The sequence below is a fragment of the Macaca fascicularis genome, chromosome 15 (assembly GCF_037993035.2).
Source record: "Macaca fascicularis isolate 582-1 chromosome 15, T2T-MFA8v1.1".
In the NCBI taxonomy this organism is placed as follows: domain Eukaryota; kingdom Metazoa; phylum Chordata; class Mammalia; order Primates; family Cercopithecidae; genus Macaca; species Macaca fascicularis.
In genome coordinates, this window is record NC_088389.1 from 3,284,296 (window position 1) to 3,303,759 (window position 19,464).

At 56.4% G+C, this 19,464-nt stretch overlaps 1 protein-coding gene across 5 annotated transcripts in view; it reads left to right on the top strand.

The window, feature by feature from the left end:
* The window catches only part of NACC2 (NACC family member 2), a 111,770-nt gene that overhangs the window by 6,091 nt on the left and 86,215 nt on the right, over positions 1 to 19,464 (top strand). The window contains exon 1 of one of the 5 annotated variants that reach the window (XM_045374194.3): positions 8,236 to 8,464. The exons of 3 other annotated variants lie outside the window; for them this stretch is intronic. The gene's annotated coding sequence lies outside the window, so the exon portion shown is untranslated. Of the gene's footprint in view, positions 1 to 8,235; positions 8,465 to 19,464 lie in introns of those variants that run through there. One more of the 5 variants, XM_065529838.1, reaches the window with a different exon arrangement.

A 19,464-nucleotide genomic window follows, 5' to 3' on the forward strand; every position in this document is an offset into this window, starting at 1 on the left:
CCTGTGGCTGCCGCCCCGCTGGTTCTCCCGGGCTGCAGTGCTGCAAACGTAACCCGCGGCGCCGGGAAAGCTGGTCAGGTGGTTGGCAGCGGGGCTGCAACAGACAGATTTCGTGTCTGTGTGTTTTTGCAACACCTTTCTATAAAGGGAAACATAATTTAAAATATGATTACTTAGTGTTGTAACAGCCGCCTCAGCCGCTCCACGCGATGCCGAGATCATTATCAGAGGCTGATATTAACTTGCAAAGAATATTATGCAAATTGCCCGCTGTCTCCTCCGGGAAACCTTCTCCCAGGATGCCGGGGGCTGGGCTGGCTCCCCTCGGGGCTTGAGGTAGGTCCCTTTGTGGGACAGCCCAGCCCTTCATGCCCAGGCCTCAGCCCTTGTCTGTGGCTAGGGGACCCTAGGAGGCATGAAACAGTGGGTCGGGAAAGACCAAGTCCTTTGCCTCCGTGTGTCTCAGTGACCCCAGACCACGATGCCTCCTGGCCGGCTGGGTGGGGGCCTCAACAAGGCCGCTGTGGTTGGGATGGCAGTGAGTCCCCTGCTGATGGTTAACCACGGCTGACTGCGGTGGTCACCGGACCTAGGTCCTCACGAGCCCCAAGTGCCCCCGAGAAAGGGTCCCTGGCCACAGACTGGGCCGTGTCCATGCACAGTGGCTCGTCCTGCTGACTGACCACTGTGGCTTTGCAGTTTCCAGGGGCCCAGGGGCAGCTACCGGGAAAGATGTTGGCGGTGGCTTGGATCCAGCATTGCCGTGTGGATTCAAATTTGTGCCCTGGGGGAGAGAGGCAGGGAGTGGGGTCTGAGGGTCCCTCGCACCCTGCTGAGAACAGTGTGTGCCCTGCCCCTGTCATCCGTTCCAGCTGGGCCTGGTGTGGGACCCCCTGCCATTCTGGGGGTCCCCGTGAGGGTCCGCCAGCTCCAGGAGGGCAGGGTGTCTGCACCTGTACAGGTGACAGGCCAGGAGGAGGAAAGGGGCTTTTCCAGCACCCTGGGGTTTGTTGGAGGGGGGCAGAGTATCCATCTCCTGGGGCCACCATGACAGAGGCCACACCAGGCCCAGCAGTGGGACAGTTCCCAGCTTGAAGATTCTCCCCACAGGCTCCGTCCCTCTGTAAGGGAGCTGGACAGGGCGTGTTTAGAGCAAAATTCCCCTGACCCCGCAGAGCCGAGGGGCTGCTGATGCTCTCTCTGGACCAGGGTCCTCCTGGAGACCGTAGAAGCTGGACAGTCCCCGAATACCGCTCACCTCCGTGCATGAAGTGACAGCCACTGGGGGTGCCCATCTTCCAGGTCACCTCCGAAACTTCTCAGCAGAGTCCCCAGGGCGGGAAGCTGGGCCTTCCCGGGCCGTGACCGGCCTTGGGCAGTAGACAAAGGACAGGGAGGACTTGCCCTTCCTTGAGCAGCTCAGGCTGGGGAGGATGGGGCGCTTGAGGCCTCGATGGGGATCTTGCCGGTGCCGTCCTGGGCTGTCCTCAGCTGAGCAGCCACTTCCAGGGTTGGAGAGCACGTTCTGTCTTGGGATTTGAGCCCCATTTCCCCAGTGCCGCGGTGGAAGCTGGGCAAATGCCATGGCCTCCCTGGGTCTCAGTTTTCCCAGTGTGAGCTCCGAATGGGGTACAGTACCCCGCTTTCTGGTCACCAGGAAGGTCTTGGGCCAGTCCAAGGCAGACCCAGAGAGGGCTCCCAGGCGGCCCCAGAGGCTGCGGGGCCTTTCCCCAGCCAGGCCCTTTGTGGGCTGGCTCTGCTGCCCTCCCTTCCTGTGGGGCTGGCCCGACCCCTGCAAATGCCATTCTGGGGGTCCCCATGAGGGTCCGCCAGCTCCAGGAGGGCAGGGTGTCTGCACCTGTACAGGTGACAGTCCGGGAGGAGGGAAGGGGCTTTTCCAGCACCCTGGGGTTTGTTGGAGGGGGGCAGGGTATCCATCTCCTGGGGCCACCCTGACAAAGGCCACAGGTTTGGTGGCAGGAAGCCTCAGAGAGTGCTCCTGTCCCAGTTCTGCAGGCCCGGAGTCGACACTGTGCATCTTCAGGGCTGGTTCCTCCAGAGGCTTTGAGGGAGACTCCATCCCACGCCACCCTCCACCTCCCGAGGCTGCCATTGTCCTGGGCCTTTCTTGGCATGTGGGAGCATCAGCACCGTCTCTGCCTCTGCCCTCACACGGCCACCTTCCTTCTGTGCATCTGTGCCCAAACTTCTCCCTTCCACAAGGATGCGTGTTAGGATCCACCCTACATCCAGGATGATCTCATCTTACCTCCTTTCACTGCTGATATCTGTAAAGACCCTGTTTCCAAATAAGGCCTCATTCAAAGGGTCAGGTAGATGCGAACCTCCGCTGTGGTGTGGGGGGGCAGAAAGCCTTTAGTGCGTAGAGGGCACTGGGGGGGCTGGCTCTGCACTTACCCGGGACAGTGGGAGGAGCCAGGCACAGCAGCTGCTGCTGGGACGGCACCTGGAGGGGCGTGAAACAGGTGCAGCCGGCCAGCTCCAGGCCCAAGCTGAGTGGGGGTCGTGGGAGGGAAATGGGGCCACTGGTGGGGGAGGGTTTTCCTACGAGTTGGCGTTGTCATCTGCGGTTATGTAAGTTTGGGAACAGGATTCGTGTTAATTATTGTAACCCAGTTTAGGTGGTGAGTCCATGTCATAGGAAGTGGCCTGGAAATGACAGCGTGTGGGTCACAGCGGAGCCCGGGCTGGGGCTGTGGCTGGGTGCTGGCAGGCAGACGGCTGTCAGGAAGCTGGGGGCATGTGACATCCCTGGGGCCCAAACCAAGCCACACCTCAGGGAAGCCCAGGCGTTCCCAGATCTGGGACCTCGAGAGCCAGGCCTGGTGCCATCCAGACCAGCAGCTGCCCCACGGCTCAGCCCTAGGCCTCACCAGGCTCCTGATGATGCAGGAGAACAGAGGCACACCTGCCCCCAAACCCTCCCAGCTCTGAGTGGCAGGCCTCGGGGGACGCGTGCCCTTCATCCTGTGCCCAGCTGCGGGGCATGGGGGTTCTCTCACGGGAAGGCCAGCCCTGCACTTTGCTGCTCTGAAGGCCCATGGAGGGTCCTGGCCACGTTCAGGGAGTGGCTTCTGAAGGTTTTTAGAATGTCCAGCGAGGGTCCCCAGGGGTGACTTGGTTTTCTCCAGCCCGAGGTGAAGGGCCTGGAGGCGACTCCTGCCCGTCGGAGCTGCCCTGTGTGGCGCCCGGCCTCTGGGCTCTGCGAACCCCTCCCATCGGAGCTGCCCTGCATGGCGCCCGGCCTCTGGGCTCTGCCAACCCCTTGTCCCAGGCCTTGTTTCCACAGTGAGTCCAGTATTGTGGAGGGATCTACGCCACCTGGCTGCCCAGCACTGGCAGGTGGGGACTTTGCTTTAGTTGTTTAAGAAAACAGGTAAAAGGGCCGGGCGCGGTGGCTCAAGCCTGTAATCCCAACACTTTGGGAGGCCGAGACGGGCGGATCACAAGGTCAAGAGATTGAGACCATCCCGGCTAACACGGTGAAACCCCGTCTCTACTAAAAAATACAAAAAAATTAGCTGGGCGTGGTGGCGGGCGCCTGTAGTCCCAGCTACTCGGGAGGCTGAGGCAGGAGAATGGCGTGAACCTGGAAGGCGGAGCTTGCAGTGAGCTGAGATCCGGCCACTGCACTCCAGCCTGGGCCACAGAGCGAGACTCCATCTCAAAAAAAAAAAAAAAAAAAAAAAAAGAAAAAAGGTAAAAGATAAAGCTATTAAACTTACAGAAAAATGACACATATTGTACAAATAACATTTTCCTGAACCATTTGAGAGTAAACCTCCCCTGCATACCTGTGTCTTGTTCCAGCGTGGGCTGAGGGCTGCCCGCCACTCGCCTGCACCCACCCCCTGGCAGCCGCCCCTCAGGCCCCTCCCGGCCTTACACCAGCAGATCCAGTGCAGACCCCACAGTAGAGTTACTTGTTGAGTCTCTTTAAATTTAATTAAAAAAAAAAATTTTTTTTGAGATAGAGTCTTGCTCTGTTGCCCAGGCTGGAGTGCAGTGGTGCAATCATAGCTTACTACAGCCTCAAACTCTTGGGCTCAGGTGATCTCCCCGCCTCAGCCTCTGGAGTAGCTGGGACTGTAGGTGTGCATCCCCACACATGGCTGATTAAAACATTTTTTGTGCACCACCACATCTGGCTAATTAAATTTTTTTTTTTTTTTTAGATGGAGTCTCGCTCTGTCACCCAGGCTGGAGTGCAGTGGCATGATCTCAGCTCACTGCAAGCTCTGCCTCCCGGGTTCACGCCATTCCCCTGCCTCAGCCTCCCAGTAGCTGAAGCTACAGGCGCCCGCCACCTCGCCCGGCTAATTTTTTGTATTTTTAGTAGAGACGGGGTTTCACCCTGTTAGCTAGGATGGTCTTGATCTCATGACCTTGTGATCCGCCCGCCTTGGCCTCCCAGAGTGTTGGGATTACAGGTGTGAACCGCTGCGCTCGGCATTAAACAAATTTTTTTGGGCCGGGCACAGTGGTTCACATCTGTAATCCCAGCTACACGGGAGGCTGAGGCACAAGAATCACTTGAACCCTGGAGGCAGAGGTTGCAGTGAGCTGAGATGGCACCACTGCACTCCAGTCTGGGCGAAAAGAGCGAAACTCAGTCTTGCAAAAAAAAAAAAAAAAATTGTAGACATGAAATCTTTCTATGTTGGTTAAGCTATAAATTCAGATTTTGAAAAACGTTCTGATTAGTCGTACATAACATTTACCATTTTAGCTTTTCCAGTGGAACGAAGCTTGTGCATTTTTGTGTTGCCCTCACCACCATCTCTAGAACTTTTTCATCCTCCCAAACTGAACCTCTTTCCCCATCAGACACAAACTCCCCATCCTTGCTGCAGCCCCTGGCAGGCACCGTTCTACTTCCTGTCTCTGTGGGCCTGCCTCCGGGACTGCATGTGAGTGGAGTCCCACAGCGGGTGTCCTTGTGTGACTGGCTCATTTGCTGCACACCGTGTCCCCACGGCTCCTCCGGGTTGCAGGGAGTGGCGGAGTCCGTCCCTTCTCCGGGCTGTATGATGTGTGTGTGTGTATGTGCCTGCCGCCATTTCCTTTGACTGTCACCCGTCGGCGGACCCCGGGGCCACTTGCCTCTTGGCTGTCGGGTGCTGCTGCTGTGGACGTGGCATGCACATCTGTTTGAGTCTTGCTGTGTCTCTGGGCTCCTCCAGCCTGGTGTATTCTGTGGCCTTTCCATGGCCTTCATAATCCTGACTCTGAGGTCCAGGCCAGTTTGACAGATTTGATCCCAGCCTCAAGGTGGGTTTGTCTGTGGCCTCCTGGTGAGTCGCGTCTTGGGTGGGGACGTCAGAGATGCTGCCTCCTTGGATGTTGCTCCACCAGCTGGAGACCGGACGTTGCATAGGAAGTGTCTGTGTGATGGGTGAGTCTTGGAAGCAACTCTCCAGCAACCCCGCCTTTGGTGAAGGCCACAGGTGTGCACAGGGGCAGGGCTGGACCCAGGAGGGGCTGGGGGAGGGGTCGGCTACCCAGGACCAGATCTGGGTGTGGAGGTCTTTGGCCTGGGAACAGGGAGGCTGCAGGTTGGTGAGTGGTGATGAGGGTCTCATCAGAACCCACTGCTCCCGGAAAGACAGGTCCCCTCCTGGCTGGATCCTTGTCCCTCTGGTGTCCCTGGAGCCACTGTGAGTGAGGGATACCCCCGGCTGGCACCGCTGTCCCCACCTCCCCACTCTTTCTTGGGCTGTGTGGCTGTAGAGGAACTAGGAGACGGGGTTGTGGCCAAGTCTTGGGTCTCCCCACTGAGTGATGAGGGAGAAGTTGGGGTGGGGCCGAGAGGCTTTTTCAGCTATGACCGCGTCTGTCTCTGGGTCCCAGAGCTGCCGGGGCCGGCCGGGTTTGTGACGGACATGGTCTGTCTAAGAAGATCTGCCCTCAACCCAGCTGGGCCCGGGGTCCCCTCAGCAGCGGTCTAGGCCACACCGATGGTCCTGTAGGTGAATGTCGTGGGCTGCTGGAACATGGCACCACTAACAGGTAGGGGCAGGGAGGCTTGAAACAGCAGGAATTTCTTCTTGCGCAGCCGTGGAGGCCAGAAGCCTGAGGCCACAGTGTCTCGGGGCCCCCGCCTGCCTCCGCAGCGTGGTGTCGGCTGCCTGTGGTGCCCTGGGCTTGTGCCTGTCTCGTGCCCATCTCGTGCCAGTCTCGGCCTGGTCTCTGTGCGGCGCCCTTCCTAGATGTCCACGTTTTCCCTCCTTAGAAGACACCTCCGGACCTGACCTAAATCTGGGAAGCTCTCATGTGAACTTGATCGTACATCTGCAAAGACCCTGGTTCCAAATACAGTCACATTTGAGTTTTGGGTACATGTGGATTTTGGGGAGATGCTATTCCCAGTACAGGGGTGAAGGCCAAAGTGCCCACCTGCCCCACAGAGACCCACTCCCTCTTCTCCGTGGCTGCCTCCTCCCCAGTCCAGCCTGGGAAGGAAGGGAGGGCAGTGCTGCCTCCCTGAGCAATGAGATGACCCCTGCGTGCCTAGGCTCAGGTTGGGGTGAAGCGCTGACCGTGCCTGGACCCAGGAGAGCAACTCCCCAGGGGCTGACCCCCACCAGCTCCCCTGAGCCCTGTGGCCGCTGGCTCTTCTGTTGGGAGTGTGTGATGGCCACAGCCTCCGCTCCAGCAGGGTGGCCCCGTTTCTGGCATCGAGGAAGAGGACCCTCGGGTTTCTGTTGTGCTAGAAAGGTTCTGCCCTGTGAAGTGCTCGGCCGTCAGATCAATCTGGTCGCTTCCACGTGAGTGTAGATGTCTAATGGGGCAGAAGTTATGGCAGCCGTAAAACACGGCGTCTTCCCCCTCGCCCTGAAATCTGGCAGAAGTGAGTCAGGCAGCACAAATCCTAGGCATGGAGAGGGCCATGCACGGTGGTAAATGAGCAGAAAAATACCCTCAGCTGCTTATGGAAGATGGCGTCTGTCTTTTCCTCTGGGGAGAGGGAAGGCAGTCAACATCCAGAGAACAGGGCGGCCGTGGGATCCGCTAGCCAAGAGCCAGCCCCACCCACCGGCGAGAGGGGGCCGTGACCTAGTGGTGCACACGCTGGACTGAGGGCTGTGCCTCTGTTGGGGTTGGGTGCTTCGTGGGAGGCTGGTCCGAGGAGGCAGCGCGGGCCTGGCGGGCGGAGGGTCTCCGTCAGCTCAGCAGCACCTGCTAAGATGCCTCGGCTCTACCTGGTTTTGTCTGTCGGGCTCTGCGGGCCAGACCCAGTGCTTCATGGATGGTGACCCCACGGACGTGAGGCCCACTGTGAGCTCGGCCCTGCGCACACCTGCCCAGACCTCTCACAGGCATGGTGGGGAGACAGGTGAACCTGAGCATCCCAGCCCCCGGCTCAGTGCGTGGCACAGGCTGGGCAGAGCCCGGACTTGGCCTTGGGGTGGCCTCTGCTTCCCAAGCCTGTGTGGGACCCAAGGCTCCCCGCCCCCTTCCGTCAGGCCGTGGCATCCTGGCCACACCGATGGTCCTGTGGGTGAAGACCCTGGGGAGACAGGCAGAGGGGGTATCCCTGCCTGAGCCCCACCTCTCCCTTCTGCTGGGAGTCCTGGGCGATCACCTGCTTTAGTGATGTGCTGACCTGGGGCCCCGGCAGGTCGTGTTCGGGCGGAGAGTCTTTGGGAATGTCTGGTGCCCCCATTTTGTGAAAGGAGAAATGGGCCCAGGGAGGTTGGGAGGCCCTGGCCGGGGCAGATGGGCCTTTGCTGCAGCCTGGCTCCAGCGACAGCTCCACCCTCATCTCCGAGTTCTGCAGGGACCCTGGGGTTTCGGGGGTGCTGCTGCAGGTGGGCTGGGCCGCGAGGAGTGGTGCAAAGACAGCAGGGGTCCGGTGGGCGGGGGTGGGGGCTGGCTGCCCTCCCCGCCTTGCCCTCGGCCTGGTGTTGCCTGGTTACCTGGGCCAGGTGCCATCCAGGTAGAGGGAGCTTGCTCAGGGGCCAGCTGCCGCCGCTGCTGGGTGGGGATGGCGCCCCGGGGTCTGAGCCGGGAGGGCCTGAGTGTGTTCCTGGCCTGGGGGCCGCAGCTGCCCTCCTTGGGCCCGTGGGTTTTCCCAGAGGCTTCGGTTCATCCTCACTTTAACTGCGCTTTCGTAATAATTACACCGAAACCCAGCAGCTGAGAGGCCCTTGCAGAGACTCGGCAGCTGTGATTACAGCCACTGATTTCCAAGAAACGTCACGAGGGAATTCTGTTACAGCCCGAGGTGGAAGCCGACGCCCGGCACCGCCTTCCCGGGCACCCCGCGCTCCGAGAGCAGGTCCGAGTGCCGAGTTCCCAGCTGGGAGGACGCGTGGAGGATGGGAACCATGGCTGTGAGCGAGCGGGGCCGGGTCATGGGGTGCCCAGTGGGTGGCTGGCTTCACTTTGGTTGGGAGAGTGGTGTGCAGGTCGTTCCGGTCACTCTGCAGGCCGAGCCCAGGTATGCCGACCCCTGCCTTGTCCTGCAGAGGCCCCAGTGCCCGTTGGGCCTGAGTCCACCTGGCTCCTTCCCTGGGTTTCCAGCGGCCTGGGCAGCTGGAGAGTCCCGAGGTGGCCATTGGGGGTCCCTTTGATCTGGCCTTCCTCCTCTGGGAACGGTTTCCTGTGTTACGGGAATATGGGAAACACGTGTTTCTTCTCCCCACAGCCGTTTGTGATCCGTGACCCTGGGCCCGTGGTGTTCTGGGGATGAAAACTTCCTCCTCCGTCACCTCCATTAATCTGATGTGCTTGGGGTGGGGGACAGCGGGAGGGGCTACTACCTTGGGCCTGTCCGTCCCAGGCCTGTGTGCCCCCGACCTGCTCTCGAGTGACTGGGTCCTGGCACCGTAGCACGCAGGGGCGGCTCTGCCAGGGGTCTGATGCAGCTGGCCGGAGTTTGTGCTGAGCACAGGCTGGCCTGTGGTCGTCTGCCGTCTGCTCTCCCTGCATCTGCATCCTCTGCAGTGACTCTGCTGGGGTCTGGGTGTGTGTCACGGCCCCGTCTGCACGTGTCCAGAGAGGAGGAGACCCCCAGCTAACCCACACCCCACGGCCTCCGAATCAGATAAGAGCTCCATGGAGTGTCCTTCGTGGGCTGATTCTGTGTGGTCTGTGGGGTGGGGGACGGTGCACTGGCAGTAGCGTTGGAGTTTTCGTTTGTTTGTTTGTTTGTTTTTTTGCGGGGGGGTGGAGATGGAGTTTCACTCCTGTTACCCAGGCTGGAGTGCAGTGGCACGATTTCAGCACGCAACCTCAGCCTCCCAGGTTGAAGCAATTCTCCTGTCTCAGCCTCCCGAGTAGCTGGGATTACAGGTGTGCGCCACCATGCCGGCTAATTTTGTACTTTTAGTAGAGACTTTTAGTTTTTAAGACCCCACTGCAGCGGGCTGCCAGGTGGAGTTTCCTAGAACCTGGGTTGAGTTTTGGATGCCCTGAGAGGAGGCATCGCCCATGTAGGGGCAGCAAAGGGGCCTGGGCTCAGAGAAGAGGAGCACAGATGGGTGTGGGGGCCCTGCTGGGATGAGGCTACACAGGCTGGGGATGCAGTGCCGCTCTGGCACCACCCCTGCTGTGGCGTGGCTACGGGGCCCTGCTAGGAGGGCCTTGTGGTCAAACCATTGGGTTTTGCAGGGCACAGTGGCATGGGCTTTGGCTGGCAGCCACGCCCTGGGTAGGGACTGTGGGTGTCTGCCAGGCTGGGCCATGACTACAGTGGGTGGCCAAGGGTGTGGGCTATCAGCCCCAGGCCTGTCCCAGGCAGCCCCATGGCCAGCGGAGCCCGTCTGTAGATCTCCCAAAGGGCCCCCTTTCCCTGGGGAACAGGTGGCAGGGCTGGCAGCGCCTTCCACAGCGTGGCTGTGGCCTGGCCCCTGGGGCCTTGGGGTCCTGAAAAGTGGAGACTTCCCCAGCTGCCGCCTGTCCTGGTGGCCTGAAATCTTACTGCTTTCAAGATTTCAGTAACTTTCCTATTCCCAGTAGCAGAATGGGTAGTGGGAGGCCTGAGACCCATCTGGCTTCTGCAGCCACGCTCCAGGTCTCTGGTGACCCTGGAGGGCATTTGGGGAGTGCTGGCCATGGCAGGGCCCCAGGAAGGATCTCTGGGGGGCCTCCAGCCTCCCTTCTGCCCTTGGTTGAGGGCCAAGCGGCCTTTCCACTCAGTCAGCCTGGTCCTTCATGTCATTCTCAGCAGGCCGTGGGGTGCCTGTGGTGGAGGAGGGGCTTGCTGTCCCACCTGCTGGCTTCCGGCCTGTGCAGCCTGGGGCCTGTCTGGGGATCCTGTTTCTTGGCTGCACCTGGGCCCCGGGAGCCCATGCATTGGCTTCTGCAGTTGGCACCTTGTGCTCGTAGGAGTGTCTCCTGCCTGGAAGCCAGAGGATGGCACCCCATTGCATCAGGCCCGAGGGTGGATGGGTGCCAGGCAGCCCCTCCCGGGTGTGGGACTCTGGGCACGTGCCCGGCCTCTCCCTGGTCTCCCCCTCAGCTCAGAGTGCCGTGCGCACCCTGGGGGGATGTCTGCCCCTGTGGCCCCTCAGCCCCGAGCCCTCTTGGCAGGAGCTCAAGCTTTCTCTTGCTAAGGACGGGACGCGCAGACACGCGCGAGTAGTTTTCAGGTTATGTGCCCTAAACTAATACCACGTGCACTTAAAAAAAAAAAAAAAAGCTATGATTGAAGTCAAATTAACATATTTACCTTCAGTGCTCCCTCGGGAACCGTTAGGGAATCGGAGAGGGACGGCGGCGCGGCGTCATGCTGGTGACAGTGCCAAGGGCGTCTGCTCCCCGCGGGGATGGATGTGTGCTCCTCAGCCTCCCTTGGCTTCGCCTGCTGCCCACAGGGTCGCCTGGACGAGGGGCAAGAGGTCTGGCCCCTGAGAGCCTCAGCTCCTGGAGAGGACCACGCTGGGGGTGCATACCGGGGACTGGGACGCGGCGGTGGCTGTGGTGCCACACTCGTGATGACAGCCCTGCCTGAGGGGCCTCGCTTTGCTCAGTTCTGATGTGGCTGAGACCCAGGCGCCTGACCTGTCCCCTGGCCATTCCCGCGGCCCTTTCTGTCCTGCTCTGGGGGCTGGGCTGGCTCCTCTTGCCCGGCACAGGTTTATGGCTCAGGAGCACATTCCCCTGGAATCCTGTCTATGCATCCAGGTAGGGTTCCAGGGCCAGTGAGCCGGCCACTTCCCAACTGCAAGCTTCAGTTTTCTCATCTGTACAGTAGGGCCATGGTATTTCGCCTGAGCTTACTTTAAGGATTAAATGGAAAAACCTGTATTAAGGGTTGCCATTTAAAGATTAAATGGAAAAGCCTGGGCCTTTAGTTCCTGAAATGAGAGCCGGAATTATTTGGAGAACCTGCTCCCAGATGTGCCTGTCCTGCTCATGGCTCATGAATTCTGCATTCCGAGGGACTGAGCCTCATGGAATTCTGGCGTCTTCTGGACTGCAGGCGGGTGGGGCTGGCCACAAGGTTGAGGGGGCTGGGGGTCCTGGGGACCCCCTACCAGGGGGTGAGTATGCACCCGGCCTTGGGGATGAGGGTTTGAGTGGGTGCCTGGTCCATCCCACTGTCTACCACTGTGTCCGTAAACTCATGTGTGGATCGTTTAAAGACGGTACTGCAAACCTCGTGATTGTAAAACTATGGGCCGGGCGCAGTGGCTCACACCTGTAATCCCAGCACTTTGGGAGGCCGAGGCGGGCGGATCACGAGGTCAGGGGTTCGAGACCAGCCTGGCCAACATGGTGAAACCCCATCTCTACTAAAAAAAGTTTTCTTTTTTTTTGTACTATGATTGGACGGATATTATTTACATGGTTTTCACTCTTAAAAGCACACCTTTGTGTAATAAAGCACGAGCCAGTATTCACTGATCCTTATTCAGTTTTCAAACTACTTTCACTTACCTTTTATTACTTTATAAATAATTTTAAGCACAATTTTATTGCCCCCTTGTCTGTTCCCCCGTGTGGGTGTGGCCTGAGTCCTTGGGGTCCCCTCGCATTTCCCTGGTGACCGCACAGCTGCCCCCTGCTCATGTGACACTGTCTGGGTGTGAAGGGCCTGCTCTGGGCTCCTGCCCCTCCCTCCTCTGTGAGTTTCCCTTTTCTTGATTGATTCGTAGAATTTGTAGAATTCTTTCCATACTCTGACCACACACCCTTTGCTGAAGTTAGTTGCAGATCTCTGTCCTTCTCAGCTTGTTTTTTCTTAGTGTTGGTCTTTATCTTTCTCTATTTTAATGAAGCACGATTTATCAACAGTGTCCCTTGTGCCCTGGTTTCTTTTTGTTGTTTGTTTTGCCAAAGGCAATGTTTATCTTCTGCTTTTTTTGTTTTTGTTTTTTGAGATGGAGTCTTGCTCTGTTGCCCAGGCTGGAGTACAATGGCACGATCTTGCCTCACTGCAACCTCCACCTCCGGGTTCAAGCGATTCTCCTGCCTCAGCCTCCCAAGTGGCTGGGATTACAGGCATGCGCCACCACACCCGGCTAATTTTTTTTTTTTGAGACGGAGTCCCGCTATGTCGCCCAGGCTGGAGTGCAGTGGTGTGATCTCTGCTCACTTCAAGCTCCGCCTCCCGGGTTCACTCCATTCTCCTGCCTCAACCTCCCGAGTAGCTGGGACTACAGGTGCCACCACCACGCCCGGCTAATTTTTTTGTATTTTTAGTAGAGACGGGGTTTCACCATGTTAGCCAGGATGGTCTCGATCTCCTGACCTCATGATCCACCCGCCTCAGCCTCCCAAAGTGCTGGGATTATAGGCGTGAGCCTCCACGCTCGGCCTAATTTTTGTATTTTTAGTAGAGACGGGGTTTCACCTTATTGGCCAGACTGGTCTCAAACTCCTGATCTCAGGTGATATGCCCGTCTTGGCCTCCCAAAGTGAGCCTGGAGATTCTAGGCATGAGCCTCCGCGCTCAGCCTCTCTTCAGCTCTTGAAGCTTTATTCTTTGGCCTTTCACATGCAGGTCTGATCAAAGTGTAACTTTTAAGGATTTTTATTTTTATTAAATAAAATTTTTTTGGAGATAAGGTCTCACTCTGTTGCCCAGGCTGGAGTGCAGTGGTGCAATCACAGCTTACTGTAGCCTTCACCTCCTGGGCTCAGGCGATCCTCCCACCTCAGCCTCCTGAGTAGCTGGGACTACAGGTATATGCCACCAAGCCAGGCTAGTTTTTAAATTATTTGTAGAGACCCAGTTTCACCATGTTGCGACCTCCTGGGCTCAAGCAGTCTGCCAGCCTTGGCCACCCAAAGTGCTGGGATTACAGGTGTGAGCCACCACACCAGGCCAATGCATTTTTAAAAAATTGTAGTCAAATGTACACAACCTGAAATTGTCACCATTTTAACCATTTTTAAGTGCACAGTTCAGTGTCAGTAAGAACATTCACATGCGTTGTCAACCCTCACCTCTGTTTCCAGAACTTTTTCATCATCCCTGACCGAAACTGCAGCCATTGAACACCAGCTCCCCTCCCGCTGTCCCCCAGGCCCCGGAAACCTCCATTCTGCTTCCTTTCTCTGAACCGTCCTGCTCTGGGCCCGCGTGTGAGAGCAACCCCGTGGCGTCGTCTGTGTGTGTCTGGTAGCTTTCACTCGGCGTCACGTCTTTGAGGTTCACCGGGCTGAGGGGTGCATCAGAATTTCGTTTCATTTTTGCCATGGTATGGACAGGAAACCTGGCTCAGAGAACGTTTGAGGAACTGGGCGTTGAGAGTCACTGAGGAGAGGAGGCTGGACAGATTGTTCGGTTAGTTACAGCGCTGCTTCCAGTTCCGCAGGGCCGAGAAGCCCTGCCCCTTGGGGTTCTCTTTGCTACTGGACAGAAATCATTTGCTTCTCTTTTGGTTGCATATATGAGACTTAGGATGTCACGGAGTATACGGGGTGTCATTACTACTGAGTTGCAAATCAGGCAGAGGCCGCAAAAGGTGCCTGTTTGCTTTGTTTCCAAGTTTTTGATGACTGTTCTTTGCAGGATCTCTTTGTGACCACAAATAACCTTCAGGCAGGGCTTTGAGAAGCAGGTGTCTCCGAGTTTTGTCACAGACGCAGCAGAGGAACGGGCAGCAGTGTTAGGGCCACAGGCACTGAGCACGTGGAGGGCTGTGGGGCTGCTCCTGGGCGCTTTGTAGGGAAGCCGGGGTTCCGTTTTCAGCAGCCTCTCACTCCAGAGGGGATGACTTTGTTCTTATTGGATCTTGTGTCCTGCGCCTCGGAGCCCAAACCCAAGACCCCTGTCTCTGAGGTTTCACTGACAGGGCCTGTGGGTGTTGGGTGAGTCTCCTCCCCTCGGTGCGGTCTGCATGGAGGTGCCCTCCCTGCGTGTGGAAGGCCGAGCATAGGGAGCTCAGGACAGGGTCCGCACAGATTTCTTGGGGGAGCCTTGCAGGCTCTGCTCCCACAGGACCTGCAACCCTGAACCCCGAATGTGGGCCTGTGCCCCATGAAAGAAGATGCGTCCTCGGTCACGACAGCCCGGGCTTGGCCCCGGCTGCACAGTCAAAGTTTGAGAAGCTGAACTGCGATGTAGGAGACGGCAGGTTCACACGGAGCCGCTGCTGATGGCCGTGAAAGGGAAACGGGCTCCGGGAGACGTTCGCTTCCAAGTTCCAAGCCTGGGGAGAGTGGGCACCTGTAAGGAGCATTTCAGTCACTTTGCAGCAGCCGGCCTCGGGGGAGCTGGGGAGGGCTTTCCCCGCTCAGTATCCCAGCCAGGCGGCCGCAGCCAGCTCACCCGCATCCCGGTCAGTGCCGGACTGGACCAGAAGGCGTCCTGGAGTCCTGGCCACCTCCCTGGGGCCGTGTGACAGTGTCTGAGGTCAAGTCTGAGTGTGTGGGTCCTTGCAGCCTGCTGCACCCACACCTGGGGCTCCCCACTCCTGACCTGCCTCTTCGAGGGAGCAGAAGCCACCATTGAGGACAAGGTGGAATCGGTTCATTTCACACAGAACCAAGAGCGTCAGCCTGGAGGAGGTCACATCCTCTACTGTTGCGTGAGGATCCGATTGCTGTTCCCCCAGCCCCATACGCAACAGTGAGTGGGGGACAGAGCTCCCGGGCTCCCAGAAGGCGACCACGTGAGAACCCATTCCCACCAGCATCCCCTGACCCTGCCGACTCAGCCTTGGCTGGGAAGGCTGCGCTTCCTGCCGCTCTGTGTGAGATGTAGACGCTGAGGCTCAGAATGACACAGACCCGAGCCCTCCGGGTGAGCTGGGAATAGAATGTGATCACCTACGTGGGCCCTCTGGGAGTCGCAGGGGATGGTCGTTCGGAAGGTCCAGCTTTGTCTGTCGGTGCAGTTTAGGGTCTGACTTGGCGGAGACACAGTCAGTATGGAGTCAATATTGAACCAGAGGTTGGGTCCTTGTGGAAGGCAGGCAGCCTTGCCAGGCTGGCGAATGAGGAATGGTTTTGACCAGCCTGTCTGTGTTAATTGAAGGGATAAGACATAATTTTAAATAACCTCAGAAATTATTAACATCTTTGTAAGGAACCTTAATGTTTCTGGAATGAAAAACTTTGTTTTCTTTTTCTTTTTCTTTTTTTGAGATGCAGTCTTGCTCTGTCACCCAGGCTGGAGTGCAGTGGCGCGATCTTGGCTCACTGCAAGCTCTGCCTCCCGGGTTCATGCCATTCTCCTGCCTCAGCCTCCCGAGTAGCTGGGACTAGAGGCGCCTGCCACCACACCCGGCTAATTTTTTTGTGTTTTTAGTAAAGATGGGGTTTCACTGTGTTAGCCAGGGTGGTCTCGATCTCCTAACCTCGTGATCTGCCTGCCTTGGCCCCTCAAAGTGCTGGGATTATAGGCGTGAGCCACCGTGCCCGGCCTGTTTTCTTTTTCTTTTTCTTGTTTTTTTTTTTTAATTTTTTTTTTTATTTGTTTGTTTTGAGACGGAATCTTGCTTTGTTGCCCAGGCTGGAGTGCAGTGGCACGATCTCAGCTCACTGCAAGCTCCACCTTCCAGGTTCACGCCATTCTCCTGCCTCAGCCTCCCAAGTAGCTGGGACCACAGGCACCCGGCATCATGCCCAGCTAATTTTTGCATTTTTAGTAGAGACGGGGTTTCACTGTGTTAGCTAGGATGGTCTCGATCTCCTGACCTCGTGATCCACCCGTCTAGGCCTCCCAAAGTGCTGGGATTACAGGTGTGAGTCACCGCACCCGGTTTGTTTTCTTTTTTTTTTTTTTTAATTTTTTTGAGATAGGGTCTTGCTTTGTGGGCCCAGGCTAGAGTGCAGTGGCGGGATCATAGCTCACTGCAGCTTCGCATTCCTGTGCTCGAGGGATCCTCCTGCCTCAGCCTCCCGAGTCGTTGGGATGACAAGTGTGTCCCACTATGCCTGGCGTGTTTTTTTTTTTTTTTGAGATGGAGTCTTGCTCTGTCATCCGGGCTGGAGTGCAGTGGTGCAACCTTGGCTCACTGCAAGCTCCGCCTCCCAGCTTCACGCCATTCTCCTGCCTCAGCCTCCCGAGTAGCTGGGACTACAGGCGCCCGCCATCTCGCCCGGCTAGTTTTTTTGTATTTTTTAGTAGAGACGGGGTTTCACCGTGTTAACCAGGATGGTCTCGATCTCCTGACCTCGTGATCCGCCCGTCTCGGCCTCCCAAAGTGCTGGGATTCCAGGCATGAGCCACTGTGCCCGGCCAAGATCTTAATTAAAAAAAAAAAAAAAATAGTCAAGGACGTGACAGAGTCTGTGCAAAGCCCTGTTGGTTATTTCGGCGAGAGCCGGGGTCTGCTTTCAGGGCAGAGGGAAGGATCACCGCTTACTGCTGACCCTGTTTCTGGGCAGACCAGATACTCCAAGACCAGTAGGCATTTTAGCAGACGGATCACCAAATCCTGCTTGGACGCGAATGCAGTACTTGGCAGTGGAGGATGCATAAGCACCTTTAAAACAATTAGGAATATACCCGTCGAAACTGAGCAAATTGTGCCAAAATTGTAGCACACACGCGGCTTCTTTTCATACTCCTTATTTACAGGTGTTATAAACCGAGGGCAATCAAGTCGACTTTCTGCAAACATTCTCGGGTTGTCCATACATCCCCTGGAGTCTTTTGTCTTTTCCTACTCTCTTTGGCATTCTAGACCAATTGTGCATTTCACTTTGAGACAAACGCCTCTTCTCCCCGATGGGCAGAACTATACTCTGATGCAGTTGGATCCGCGCTCACACGCCCTGTCCACTGCAGCTCGTACTGGGGTCCTCAATTTTTAAAAAATTAAATATATATATATATATATATTTTTTTTTTTTGAGACAGTCTTGCTGTGTCGCCCAGGCTGGAATGTAGTGGCGAGACCACAGCTCGCTGCAGCCTTGACCTCCTAGGCTGAAGCAATCCTCCCACCTCAGCCTCCCAAGCAGCTGGGACCACAGGTGTACTCCACCATGCCTAGCTAGTTTTTATTTATTTATTTATTTATTTATTTATTTATGAGACAGAGTCTCGCTCTGTCGCCCAGGCTGGAGTGCAGTGGCCGGATCTCGGCTCACTGCAAGCTCCACCTCCCGGGTTCCCGCCATTCTCCTGCCTCAGCCTCCCGAGTAGCTGGGACTACAGGCGCCTGCCACCTCGCCCGGCTAGTTTTTTGTGTTTTTTTAGTAGAGACGGGGTTTCACCATGTTAGCCAGGATGGTCTCGATCTCCTGACCTCGTGATCCGCCCGTCTCGGCCTCCCAAAGTGCTGGGATTACAGGCTTGAGCCACCGCGCCCGGCCTGTTTTTATTTTTTGTACAGACAAAGTCTCCCCAGGTTGCCTCGGCTGGTTTTGGACTCTTGGGCTCAAATGATCCTCCCACCCCAGCCTCCTGTGTAGCTGAGACTATAAGCATGCATCTCCACACCCGCCTAATTAATTCTTTTTTTTTTTTTTGAGACGGAGTCTCAGTCTCGCTGTGTCGCCCAGGGTGGAGTGCAGTGGCCGGATCTCAGCTCACTGCAAGCTCCGCCTCCCGGGTTTACGCCATTCTCCTGCCTCAGCCTCCGGAGTATCCGGGACTACAGGCGCCCGCCACCTCGCCCGGCTAGTTTTTTGTATTTTTTAGTAGAGACGGGGTTTCACCGTGTTAGCCAGGATGGTCTCGATCTCCTGACCTCGTGATCCGCCCGTCTCGGCCTCCCAAAGTGCTGGGATTACAGGCTTGAGCCACCGCGCCCGGCCAATTAATTCTTTATGTAGCCTCGATATTAGTCCTTTGTTAAATGTGTTCCTGGCATGTTTTTTCTACCAACCTGTGTCTTGTCTTTTCATCCTGTTACCAGTGTTTTGTGCTGAGCAACAGTTTTTAAATCTTGATAAAGTCCAATTTATCAGTTTTTCCTTTTACGGAAGAACTGTCTGCCTAGCCCCATATTCTGCAGATATTCTCTTACGGTTTTTTTTCTCCCCTAGTTTTATGTTTAAGTCTCCAATTAATTTGGGGCTTATTTATTTATTTATTTATTTTATTTTTTTTGAGACCGAGTTTCGCTCTTGTTGCCCGGGCTGGAGTGCAATGGCACAATCTCGTCTCACCACAACCTCTGCCTCCCGGGTTCAAGCGATTCCTCTGCCTCAGCCTCCCAAGTAGCTGGGATTACAGGCGCCCGCCACCACGCCCAGCTAATTTTTTTGTAGTTTTGGTAGAAACTGGGTTTCTCCATGTTGGTCAGACTGGTCTCGAACTGCTGACCTCAGGTGATCTGCTCGCCTCGGCCTCCCAAAGTGCTGGGATTACAGGCGTGAGGCACCACACCCAGCTTTTTTTTTTTTTTTTTTTTTTCCTTTTCTTTTTTAAGACAGAGTCTTGCTCTGTTGTGCAGGCTGGAGTGCAGTGATGTGATCTTGGCTCACTGCAATCTCTGCCTCCTGGTTTCAAGCAATTCTTATGCCTCAGCCTCCCAAGTAGCTGGGATTACAGGCGTGCACCACCAGGCCCAGCTAATTTTGTATTTTTAGTAGCGACGGGGTTTCACTGTGTTGGCCATTCTGATCTCAAACTCTTGGCCTCAAGTGATCTGCCCACCTCGGCCTCCCAGTATGGTGGGATTACACACGTGAGCCACCACACCCTGCCTTTGGGTAATTTTTTTTTTTTTTTTTTTTTTTTTTTGAGACAAAGTTTCGCTCATGTTGCCCAGGCTAGAGTGCAATGGCACAATCTCAGCCAACTGCAACCTCTGCCTCCCGGTTTCAAATGTTTCTCCTGCCTCAGCCTGCTGAGTGGCTGGGATTATAGGCACACATCGCCATGCCCAGCTAATTTTTATATTTTTAGTAGAAACAGGGTTTCACCATGTTGGCCAGGCTGGTCTCAAACTCCTGACCTCAGGTGATCCACCCACCTGGGCCTCCCAAAGTGCTAGGATTACAGGCTCGAGCCACCATGCCCGGCTTTTGTGTAATTTTGAATGGGATGTGAGGCTTGGATGGAGTTCAGCACATTTACGTCTGGACATG